Source organism: Priapulus caudatus, unplaced genomic scaffold (assembly GCF_000485595.1).
Source record: "Priapulus caudatus unplaced genomic scaffold, Priapulus_caudatus-5.0.1 Scaffold1175, whole genome shotgun sequence".
Taxonomy (NCBI): Eukaryota; Metazoa; Priapulida; class Priapulimorpha; order Priapulimorphida; family Priapulidae; genus Priapulus; species Priapulus caudatus.
Genome location: NW_014578236.1, coordinates 18,225 through 29,583, shown reverse-complemented (window position 1 = coordinate 29,583; position 11,359 = coordinate 18,225).

The following is an 11,359-nucleotide window of genomic DNA, read 5'->3' as shown; positions in this document are numbered from 1 at the left end:
TGCGTGTACCCGCGTGTACGTGCGTGTACGTGCGTGTACCCGCGTGTACGTGCGTGTACCCGCGTGTACGTGCGTGTAACCGCGTGCACGTGCGTGTACCCGCGTGTACGTGCATGTATCTGTGTGTAGGTGCGTGTATCTGCGTGTACGTGCGTGTACCCGCGTGTACGTGCGTGTACGTGCGTGTATCCGCGTGTACGTGCGTGTATCTGCGTGTACGTGCAACCGCGCTGCAACCGCAAGTTAAGATCACGTGACTCGCTTGACCTGCTGCTATTGGTCGGTTACATAGAGCCGGTGTGGAACTTGAACAGCCACTCCGCACACGCTGTGCAATCTGCCACACGTGGAAGAAAATATCAAACACGTGTGATATTTTCCACACGCAAGAAATCAATGCGTTTGCATGCGCACACGCTGTGTTTTGTGCTCTGCCATAAGCCACGCGTGGCCGATGGCGCAGCACAAAACACAGCGTGTGCGGCGGGCTTTAGCTGGTGAAACACAGTTACGTTTGAGTAGTGCCGCAGGGGCGGATCCAGGGGGGGGGTGCAGGGAGTGCGCACCCCCCTTAAAAATTTTGAGTTGCCCTTTTTTCTGGCCCACGAAAAAAATTTTTCTCAAATTTAAAAAAAAATAATATAGATTTTTAAGCAGAAAAATTACTGAAAAATAAGTTGATGTTTTTCGAGGAGTTTTTAAGAGGGAGATGGGAGGCCGACCCACTGCCGACCCGACTTGTTTTCTGAGCTGCGACAGATCGCCGCCAGGCTGCGCCACCGTTAATTGATTTGTTATAGACTGGTACCCGGTCGCCAGTTCCACACGCTACATTAAGTCAGTGTAGCGAAGGCAGAGTACTTGCCGGAGTGAAGGTGGCGAACGCCGGGTACCAGTCTAGCTTTGTTACAGACATTGTCGTTGCTACGTCCACGCGCGCGGCTCTAGCAACCATAATGTGCAAAATGCACCCATGTGCAAAATGATCATACGGGTGCTAACAGCGGTAAAAACCTTAGTTTGCAGAAATTATATGAATGAGGTTGCTCCATAGAACTCTTATTCTCTCGGGCAAGAGCCCCTCCTGGGGTAATAACCCCCCTCTAATTTTACTTCAATAATTTCATTCTGAATAGTTTTCGATGTTATCTTTGCATTTTTTTACTTAAAACGTACTTAGTAGTACTATTACTATATTCTCTCTGGCAAGAGCCCACTCATTTGGTCTAAATTTGGTAAAAGTAAGTACTACAGTACTGGCAAGAGTAATACTGAGTATGTTTTAAGTAAGATAATATATCAGTCGTTGAAATTCAAGTTGAAGTTGAAGTTTTATAGTAAATGTATGAAACGGAAAGCATATAAATTAGTACATGTAATGATTTTAATTTTCTTTTGTAATAAAAGTGTGTTCAATCCATATCGCAGTTTGATTTCACCAGGTACTAGTATTTTGTCGCTCTGATGGCAGTTAATTTTAAGCAAGTTGAGGGTTTTTGTGGCTTTGTGGATTTTGCCTTGTACTGGAATTGTCTGTTTCATTGCTATGACAAGACTTGAAGTACAAAAATTTCGCCTCATATGCTCTGAAAATGCATAAAAAAAAGTCTGATTTTTAAAAAAATTCCCCCCGACCCCCTACCGGTTCCTTCGCACCTGCGGTCCTCGCGCACGAAGCGGCGGCGCAGCCGCCGCTTTAGTTGCCCCTAACAAAATCTCAAAGTCAAAGTGCCCTTTCCCACCTGCACCCCCGCCCCCCCCCTAGACAAAATCCTGCATCCACCCCTGGCAGGGGCGTAGCTACGGGGGGGCCTGGGGGGGCACGGCCCCCTCCCAAATTTTCTGTGCCCCTCCAGGTGCCCCCCCCTGAAAATTAATGCTTGATAAAAAAAATTGATTTAAAAACAAGGCCGTTAGAACAGTATAATACAAAGATAGTTTAATAAGTTATATATTGTGCCCCCCCACAAAAATGTAAGGCCCCCCAGTGCCCCTCGCTGAAAAAATCCTAGCTACGCCACTGGCCCCTGGTGCCAGTGGCTCCGCGTCCCGTATAGAAACGGCCCAGGTCTACATTTGTTTAGTCTAAATAATAACACAATAGGAGTCGCTATAGGAATGTTTATAAAGTAAGGGGCGAACATGGCAATATACGCATATAATGCAACAAACATCACAACAAGAGATAATATTACCTCAATAACAATACCTCAGAGAGTATTATTAGCTCTTGATCATAACTATATATCTGTTGTCTGCTCACGCTGGCCGGGTCTTTCACAGTAGTGTTCGGGTAACTGCGGCGGGTTTGAGATGTAGTGAACGCGTAAGCCCGAGATTTTGGAGGTTGACATAAGCATGATATGCTCGCTTATACTTTCTGAGCATGAATCATTAAGGGCCTGTCACACGCAATTTCCTTAGCAGGGGGAGGACATTAACCACTCATGGTGTATTTCTCAGCGTTATATTGAGTATCATGATACAGGTATTATGTTCTTTAGAACATCCTCCCATTGCTCCTCATAGGTCTTTAGTAAGTATTCGCTATCAGCGGTCAAACAATAGATCCAGGAACCCTATAATAAAATAATAATTTACTTTTAAAAATTCATTTGCATCGAGAACGGTAAATCCACGTGTAAATCCACGTGTTGCAGGCATTTCTACCTCACTATCACATGTGCCGCATATGTTACTGTCATCTGTATAATCGCACCTTGCTCTTACCTATGTCGCACCTTGCTGTCACTCGTGTCTCACACGGCTGTCATCCATGTCACACTGTCACATATGTCACGCTGTCACCTGTCCTTGACATCCTCGTACACGACACCATGGCGCGTCGTTGTGCGATCACGCGGCAACACGCGTATTTCGCGCTCTCGACACTTGGGCGTGTAGTAGACACGCTCCACCAGCGCGCGCATGATGCTGCCGGGCAGACGCTGATGCTTGGCTATCAGGTACTGTATGGCTGCCTTCGTCTGCCAACACAGAAAAAGTGGTATTCATTGATACTATTATTATTATCATCGTCGTCATCATTATCATCATCATCATCCCCCTCCTCCCTCCTCTTCATCATCATCATCATTATTTATTATCATCATCTTTCTTCACGTAAGGATCCCACACAATTGCACCATACTCCATAATATAATGGATTTTACCAGTGCTATACATGCTGTCATTTTGCATGTTTCATGGCAGATGCTCAGATTTCGTCTCAACGTTGAACGGAAACAGTCTCAACATAAATACATAGAATCGTTTCAAATTTCTAGTGAAATTCTCATTTGTGATGTATGTCTTCATAATTACGTCAGTAAACAAATAAAAAATCGAAAAAGACCATATTTCTTTCTGTGAGTTTGTGCAAAGACGTGCGTCTGGTAGGATTGTGTGTCGCATAGGAGTGTTTGAACGCCATTTACGTGGAATTACTAGGTGGCAGAGAGTAAACAAACGTTGAGATGTTGGTATTAAATTTGGTTATTTAGGCTACTATCATTATATTATTGAAAGCACAGGCACTTGGAGCGTTTCAATAAAATAGAATGCTAAATAAATTCGAAATCTATTTACCACCAAATTAAGTCTTAATCTTTCTCTACTCTCTTTCGCCTATTTCCTGTAAACGCCGTGCAAATGCTCCTCTGCAACACACATGTACACCGCGGTGCGTGCGTGCGAGCGCGGGTGCGTGTGGGCGCGTGTGTGTAAACACACACACACACACACACATCACTCATTGCACATCACATCACATCACATCACGGTATTGTTTAAGTCGCGTTCATTATTCAATGTGTAGGGGTGACCACCGCTGGGATGAAGGCGACAGCAAACCTCTTTCTTGGAATTGTGAAAAAGCTGCAAACGGGTCGTAATTACCTGCCTTGCCACTCAATTATATAATTTAACCTATGCATCAGGTGACGTTTTGTGCAGCCGCGCGACTATGTAAAAATATTGTTAATCCAACAGAAGGGGGTATATAGTTAGCCACGCAATCCACCCCCCCCCCTAATTCCGCCACTGATGTAGTAAGCTTGTGAGTAGAGATGTAGAAAGTTTGGACGCCGCGCGGCGAAATCGGAATGTACATTTCAATCGATGACGTAACTGATACAGTGGCGCGCCGCGTGGGTGTTATTTGTTTATAAACAATTTAGTTTGACTGAGTGACTATCTCTCTCCCTCTCTCTCTCTCTCTCTCTCTCTCTCTCTCTCTGCAATAAAAAAATGTTTCGTGAAATTATGTGTACGCAACTGCGTATGTGTGTTATGGTAGCCACGCCCCTGATTATATGCTCTGATGTTAGCACGAACCATAGCGCACCATAGATATCATAAAACAACGTTGTTATATGATATCAGGAGTTAATGAAGACAAAATGTCTTTAATGTCAACAATTTGTCTTCATTAACTCAGATGATATCAGGAGCGTATAATGACAAACCGTTATCTCTAGCCCGCGTACAGTTGCCGCTGGCGCTGCCTGACGCGATCCCTGCCGTGGCTCATTGAAGAGCTGTGTGTGCAAATTTAGAGTGTGTCCTGGCCACACGACGGTAACTAACGTGAAAACCATGTCGTCGAAAAGTACGAATTATGTCAAAACGAAGGAAGCTACGCGGTTTAGAATACTACCGGAAGATAGAATAAGGACCAGTGAACAAAAGAAGCTCATGTTTGTATACATTTCTATTTTTATTCACATCGAACTCATACGACAAAAAGTAGTGAAATCAGTACTAAATCGTTGTCTTACTCCTTTGTCATTATCACAGGGACTTGAGGCGAAAAAAAAGTGTTATATATATAAATAGGTCCCCTATTTATATATATAACACTTTTTTTTTTCGCCTCAAGTCCCTGTGGTCATTATACGCTCCTGATGATATCTATGTAGCGCACGTGCCGCCCGCAAATACCACCGTTCATTTGGCCAAATACACGCTTAGCATTGTGGGTAGTCAGTTGGACCATGCATATGTTTACATTAATACAAGCAAGCCACACAAATAAGGGTGTATTGAATAAAGCCATATTCTAAGTCTTTGCTAAAAACCTAAAACGTTGAATTTATAGTGGTTGGCGTTCGAGCAATTACGAGTTTGTGTTCATTTGTCTCGCTGGCACCGAGTCTTGTAGTTGTAAGTTGTAGGAACTTTCTTATGACGTTGCACAGACACTAATTTTGATTTCTAAACACTGATGAAAAACAGTAGAGGTGTATCTTGGTTCAATTTCAAGTGGAACTTGTATCGTGAATTGTGACACTTGTGAAAATTGTGTCGTCAGTATTTTATCATAATTCATGGCACCAAGAAAATATTGGGACGAGCTAAGTGTAGCGGTGGCACCGGACCCTCGGGTTCCTAGCAGGGTGGCTCCCTGGGAACCGGAGTGTGGGTGATCCGTGTTTGTAATTGTATAATTATTTGTGATGTCTGTTGTTTATTAGTGTGCGTTTTCGTGTTGTTTTGCCGGCTCATCAATTAACGATGTAGATAGTCGAGTCCCTGCATGGGGGCAGCCATGTTGGGTTAGCCACCCCCTCCAGCGGCCGTGAGTGGCGCTGGCCGTGTAAACAGCTAGGCCAGTGTCGTGTGGACACGTAGGCAGTTCTACGCAGAAATCGGTTGAGGGAGGACTAGTGTGGCAGTTCGTCCCGGTAGCCGAGTGAGGGAGGACTCGTCAGGTAGTAGCCACGTCCACTCCGTGCGTATGCATGCTGTGGAGTGGCCTGTGAGCTGTGTGTGTGGCGGTTATGGTGACAATTAGCCAGTGGTGAGGTACTGTACCGGTCACGGGCGTTTGGCGTGTGCCTTGCCTCATGGATGAGAGAGACAGGCGCGTCGGTTAATTGGTGAGTAGGCACTGTCGTATTGTCCTTTGTCGTTGTGGGGTGAGTAAATAATACAGTACTATTAGTAGTCGAATATTAAACAGGTTGGTTTAATATTCCTAGGCTAGAGTACGGGTATTGAGAAGTATTAACTCTCGTGCACGGCTGCACGAGAGGAGAGGCCGCCGGTTACTGTAGGCCTATGCCCGGCTGCGTTCGTAGTTCGTTCCACCTGTTTAACCTCTGTGTTTACCCTGGGTATACACCGGTTATTCAACGTAACGCGAGTCCAGCGGGCGGGGGTGGGGTTCCCCCGTTGTGGTGTGTGATGCCCCTCGTCTGGCATGGTTGACTAACTCTACGACGCACCGAACCGGAACATGGCAGAATAGGTTATTGCGGGAGCGCAGTAGCTTCGAAGCGCTCGAGTGGCTAGCGGGGTCCGGGAGGCGACGATCACGGCCAGTACAACGTCTCCGGGCACAACGGGTGAGTGATATACCTCAGGTTGTGTGTTAGCCATTTTAGTGTGGACTGGTGGCACCGTCGGGTGTCGCCGGGGAAGCACGAAACGCTACATAAGGTATATTTACATGTTATAGTTTAAGTAATTTAAGTATTTAAGTTTTAACATGTAAGACGCACCAGTAATAATAATACTACTACTACTCTAGCCATAGCTGTATGGTAGTGTTGTATTGTAACTGCCAATCGCAATCTTGTCTGTACAACATTGCTTACATTTCTATTACACAGTGAGGCGAGACTGGTAGAGATGTGGGGGAGGTATCCATGCTTCTTCGACCGCCGAAGTAACGAATACTTCGACCGTGTAAAGAGAAGCCTTGCTCTAGAGAATATTGCTGCTGAGCTTGAAACATCAGCAGAAGAAATAAAGAAAATGACCACCATGCGCACGGCTCTGGAATTGTTCGAAAAACCCCAAAGGAGAAATGGCTGGAACTGAATCTAGAGTTCCTCAGGCCACATATTATATCAAAGCCATACAATTCCAGTTTGGATACAAAGGTACCTACATACCTCATTAAACTGCCTACTTAAAGTCAAAACATATAACACACCCGCAACATATGTAAAAATCAGTAAACAAATTGGTAATTACTTAGGGCATGCTGATTAAGAATGTTGGAGGACTTATGGAATGTCGGAAATTAGCTTCAGCTTTGAAAGCACGTCGGACTCGATGTGCGTTAAAGGCTGAAGGAAAAACCCTGATATTCTTTAAAGCCACAATATGCGCATCTACAAGCTAATTTCTCCAGTACTAGACTAGCAAATGCTTCGTGACATGCATAATCACACTACCTTATGACAAAATAAACTCTAGTTCCTCCCATTTCACTGCGCGTTTGCTTAAAACCCACAAGAAAGAGGTGCGAAATCTGGTAATCTGGCGCCAACGCCAAATTGTTTGCCAAGCAATTTCGCCCTGAATAGGTTAGGTGACGTCACATGTTGCTACGGGTGTTGAGCAGAGAATATAGTCGTTTACATTTTAAGATAGTTGTAGTATTGTGAACTGCAGTGTATGTAACATCAATGGCTATTGGGAAAGGAATAATAGGCAGCGTAATAAACTCTGAGAATAACGTATTGATTTTAGACTTGATATCGCGAACGATAACATGTCATTGCGCTAGCAGCGTGCGAGCGAAAAACGCACATGGGCCGTAGAAATCTTTGCTAAACCCGCTGTACGGTTGCTTGGCAGAGCAACGCGAAAGTGTCAACAACATCGGAGAATTTGAACAACATTGGAGGTATTTTCAAATACCTTTTATAAGACAACGCACAGTGAAATGGGAGGAACTAGAGTTTATTTTGTCATAAGGTAGTATGAATGATTATGCATGACACGAAATATTTGCTAGTCTAGTACTGGAGAAATTAGCGTGTAGATGCGCATATTGTGGCTTTAAAAATTAAATGGTGCGATCATCTACATCCATTTATTATAAGGAATTATGAGAAGGCAGTTTATCCAGTTGTTTCTCTCCCTCTTCCCATGCCTGACTCACAGAGAGACCTAGTCTATAACGAGTAGCCCTGAAGATCCCATTAATCTGGAAGTGTCATCTAATTCGACGTCAATTCATACACGCTTAGTACATGACATCTGCCATGGCCATAAGAACGATAGTAAATACAAGCATAAACTGACAGATGCTGTTCTGGTAAATTCATGATTTTGTAGGGAAGCGGCAGGTGTAAGAAAGCTACTGGCTTCCCCATACGTAGCGCGCACTTTGCTAATTTCCCGGGGGTCTGATTCAGCCTCGCCGCGCGGTGGAGGCCACCAATATAACCACAATTAATACGTGGCGCTCGCGCGCGATGCTCGGCCCAATTAGCCTAGATAACTTTATGGGCTTGTTGACAGCAAATGCGCAGGGACAAGGGGACTCGGCTCTCATCCCTTCCGCAACACGGTCCAGTTTTTCCCCCGCTCCTGATCCTATTCCTTCTATACTTTTCCTTGCCATCTTCCCCTCCTACCTTCAACTGTCCACCTTCACCCCTGCCGAGCTACTTCGCGATCCACGTCTTACGGTACGAGGTTACTGATATTCGGTTACGGTTCATTTACGGTTGTGTGTATGTAGATATCTGTGTAGTTTCGTAGAGTGTGTATTGTGTCTGATTGAGCTGAAATAGACGAACGAGGAGTAGCTTACATAATACTGTGTTCGTGTTATCTATCTGTGTTATCTATCGTGGACTCTATATCGACGCAACCTGTTACTACCCCTATAAGAAACGGGTGCCACTAGCGCACCTACTAAGCCGTAGAACCTGTGGGATCGACAACCTAAATCCCCTCACTTATAATTCCCTCTAAAACACCAGCAAGAGGAGGGAATCACCACATTCTCAAATTTCTCAGCCATTGCATACATTTGCTTGCTGTGGCTGACACCTGCAATTTAGTGTAAGATTGGTACTGTTATTATTATTTACAATTTTTGTAAATGTTTGTCTCAATTTCAGAGAAAATTGTCCAATGTCAATGACAGTGACACTTTGGATAGGGTGAGAATTGATCATCAGTGCACAGGCAGGCAAGAATCGGACAAACTGAAAGTATCTGAGGATGTCAAGCGTGTAATAATGCACGGTGGAAAAATTTCAAAATGCCAACCAATCAAGCCAAACATGCAGATATCAAAGGAAGCATATTTACTAGAAAGTCTAGTTAACTCTATTGATAAAGCGGCCTCTCGTCCTAAATCTCCATTACCGGTGCAAGACAACGAGCATTATTTTGCTCTTTTCATTGCGAGTGAACTGCGCCGAATCTGTCATCCGATAGCTAAGAGCATCGCAATGATGAAAATGCACCAAGCGCTTCAGGAAGCTCAGCAAGCAGTGTGGCAGCCAGTTTTCGGTGGTAATTTAGCTGGAACTTTCAGCAAAAGTGCTACAATAGACAGTGGTAGTTATTGTGCTAACGCAAGTATTTCAACAACCATTAGTGGAACAAGCAGGAACAGTAAATCCGAATCGGACAGTTTTTCAGATTCTACCTTATCTTCTCCCTCGTGACTTCTTCATTAAATTAGCATAGTAAGATCGGTGTAGTTTAAATATTACTGCAGTGATTAAATACATGTGATGACTATTTTGTAATTTTATACGTGCAATAAACAAATATTGTACACCTTATAAATATTGCTTACCTTCATTTAAATGTCCCTGTAAGCAATTCAGAAATTGTCACGAAGGTTGCACTGCTACAATATTTTGCTAAAATTGGGTTTCCTGTGGGGTTTTATGGTCGACTACTCCATTGAAAATGATGAGATCTGATTTGAGGATATCATTGGATGTTGCAGATTTTCACGCTGCAAATCTTTTATAAAATGTCAATGAAGTCATACACTCATTGATATTCGCTACATCAGAAGTGGGTCGCTAATAAAATGGCTTAAGGATACTCTCCATGTTGTGCATGAAATTTCCTCGATTTTTCGTTTTCAACTTTATTCGATGGCTAACACTATGTGCCACCTGTGTACATGCTAATTTCTCCATATAACGGTACATGTGAACTGTCAGAGCGTTTTTGCTTACCCGCGTACATGTGTAGTAAGCAGCGGCTGATGTCATTATGATAGGCGCGTCGGTTAATTGGTGAGTAGGCACTGTCGTATTGTCCTTTGTCGTTGTGGGGTGAGTAAATAATACAGTACTATTAGTAGTCGAATATTAAACAGGTTGGTTTAATATTCCTAGGCTAGAGTACGGGTATTGAGAAGTATTAACTCTCGTGCACGGCTGCACGAGAGGAGAGGCCGCCGGTTACTGTAGGCCTATGCCCGGCTGCGTTCGTAGTTCGTTCCACCTGTTTAACCTCTGTGTTTACCCTGGGTATACACCGGTTATTCAACGTAACGCGAGTCCAGGGGGCGGGGGTGGGGTTCCCCCGTTGTGGTGTGTGACGCCCCTCGTCTGGCATGGTTGACTAACTCTACGACGCACCGAACCGGAACACGGCAAAATAGGTTATTGCGGGAGCGCAGTAGCTTCGAAGCGCTCGGGTGGCTAGCGGGGCCCGGGAGGCGACGATCACGGCCAGTACAACGTCTCCGGGCACAACGGGTGAGTGATATACCTAAGGTTGTGTGCTAGCCATTTTAGTGTGGACTGGTGGCGCCGTCGGGTGTCGCCGGGGAAGCACGAAACGCTACACTGGTGCGTGCCAGTTTAACTCATTGTAACGGGGGTTGCATTGGGGTGCCGTGGTTTGCCGATTGCGTGTTAGTCGTAAGGTGGTTTTGTTAGTCGACGCTTGACGGGAGGACGGCGTGAGATGCTGCCTAATGGTGGCGCTCGTGGGAGGTGACATCTAGGCGTGGTTAGTTTGACTCTGCCATCGTACCTTACTCCACGTAAAGGGCGGAAGTTGGTAAGGTTTTCCCCACGTCGTCGTGAGTCGGTCACTTTGTTTGCTCCGCTCGACGACGGAGCAGCAGCAGCATGCGCTGAATGGTTGACGTCGGTGGCTCGGCTGTTTGCCCTGCTCCACGCACCTGGCGTGTTTCTGGGTGGGTCAGTGAGGACCCATTTTCTGCTCGTATAAGGCAAGTAGACGATATGGCGGGTTTCGGGCACCGTGAGGGTAGCCCAGTGCCCTCTCACCGATAGGGAGGGCCACACACAAGCTCAGGGGGGAGGGTTAGCGCAGAGTTCGCGTTCACCTTCCCGATGTGGAGGTCGTGAGAGGAGGGTATGGTTAGTTTACCCCTCATGAGAGAATTTATGATGGAATAGGAGGGTACAGTTAGTTTACCCCCCTCATGAGAGGATTTCTGATGGAATAGGAGGGTACGGTTAGTTTACCCCCCCTCATGAGAGAATTTCTGATGGAATAGGAGGGTACGGTTAGTTTACCCCCCCCCCTCATGAGAGAATTTCTGATGGAATAGGGGGTTTTTCCTCAGTAATATGGTATAGGTATGGTTAAGGGGAGCCCTTCTCGG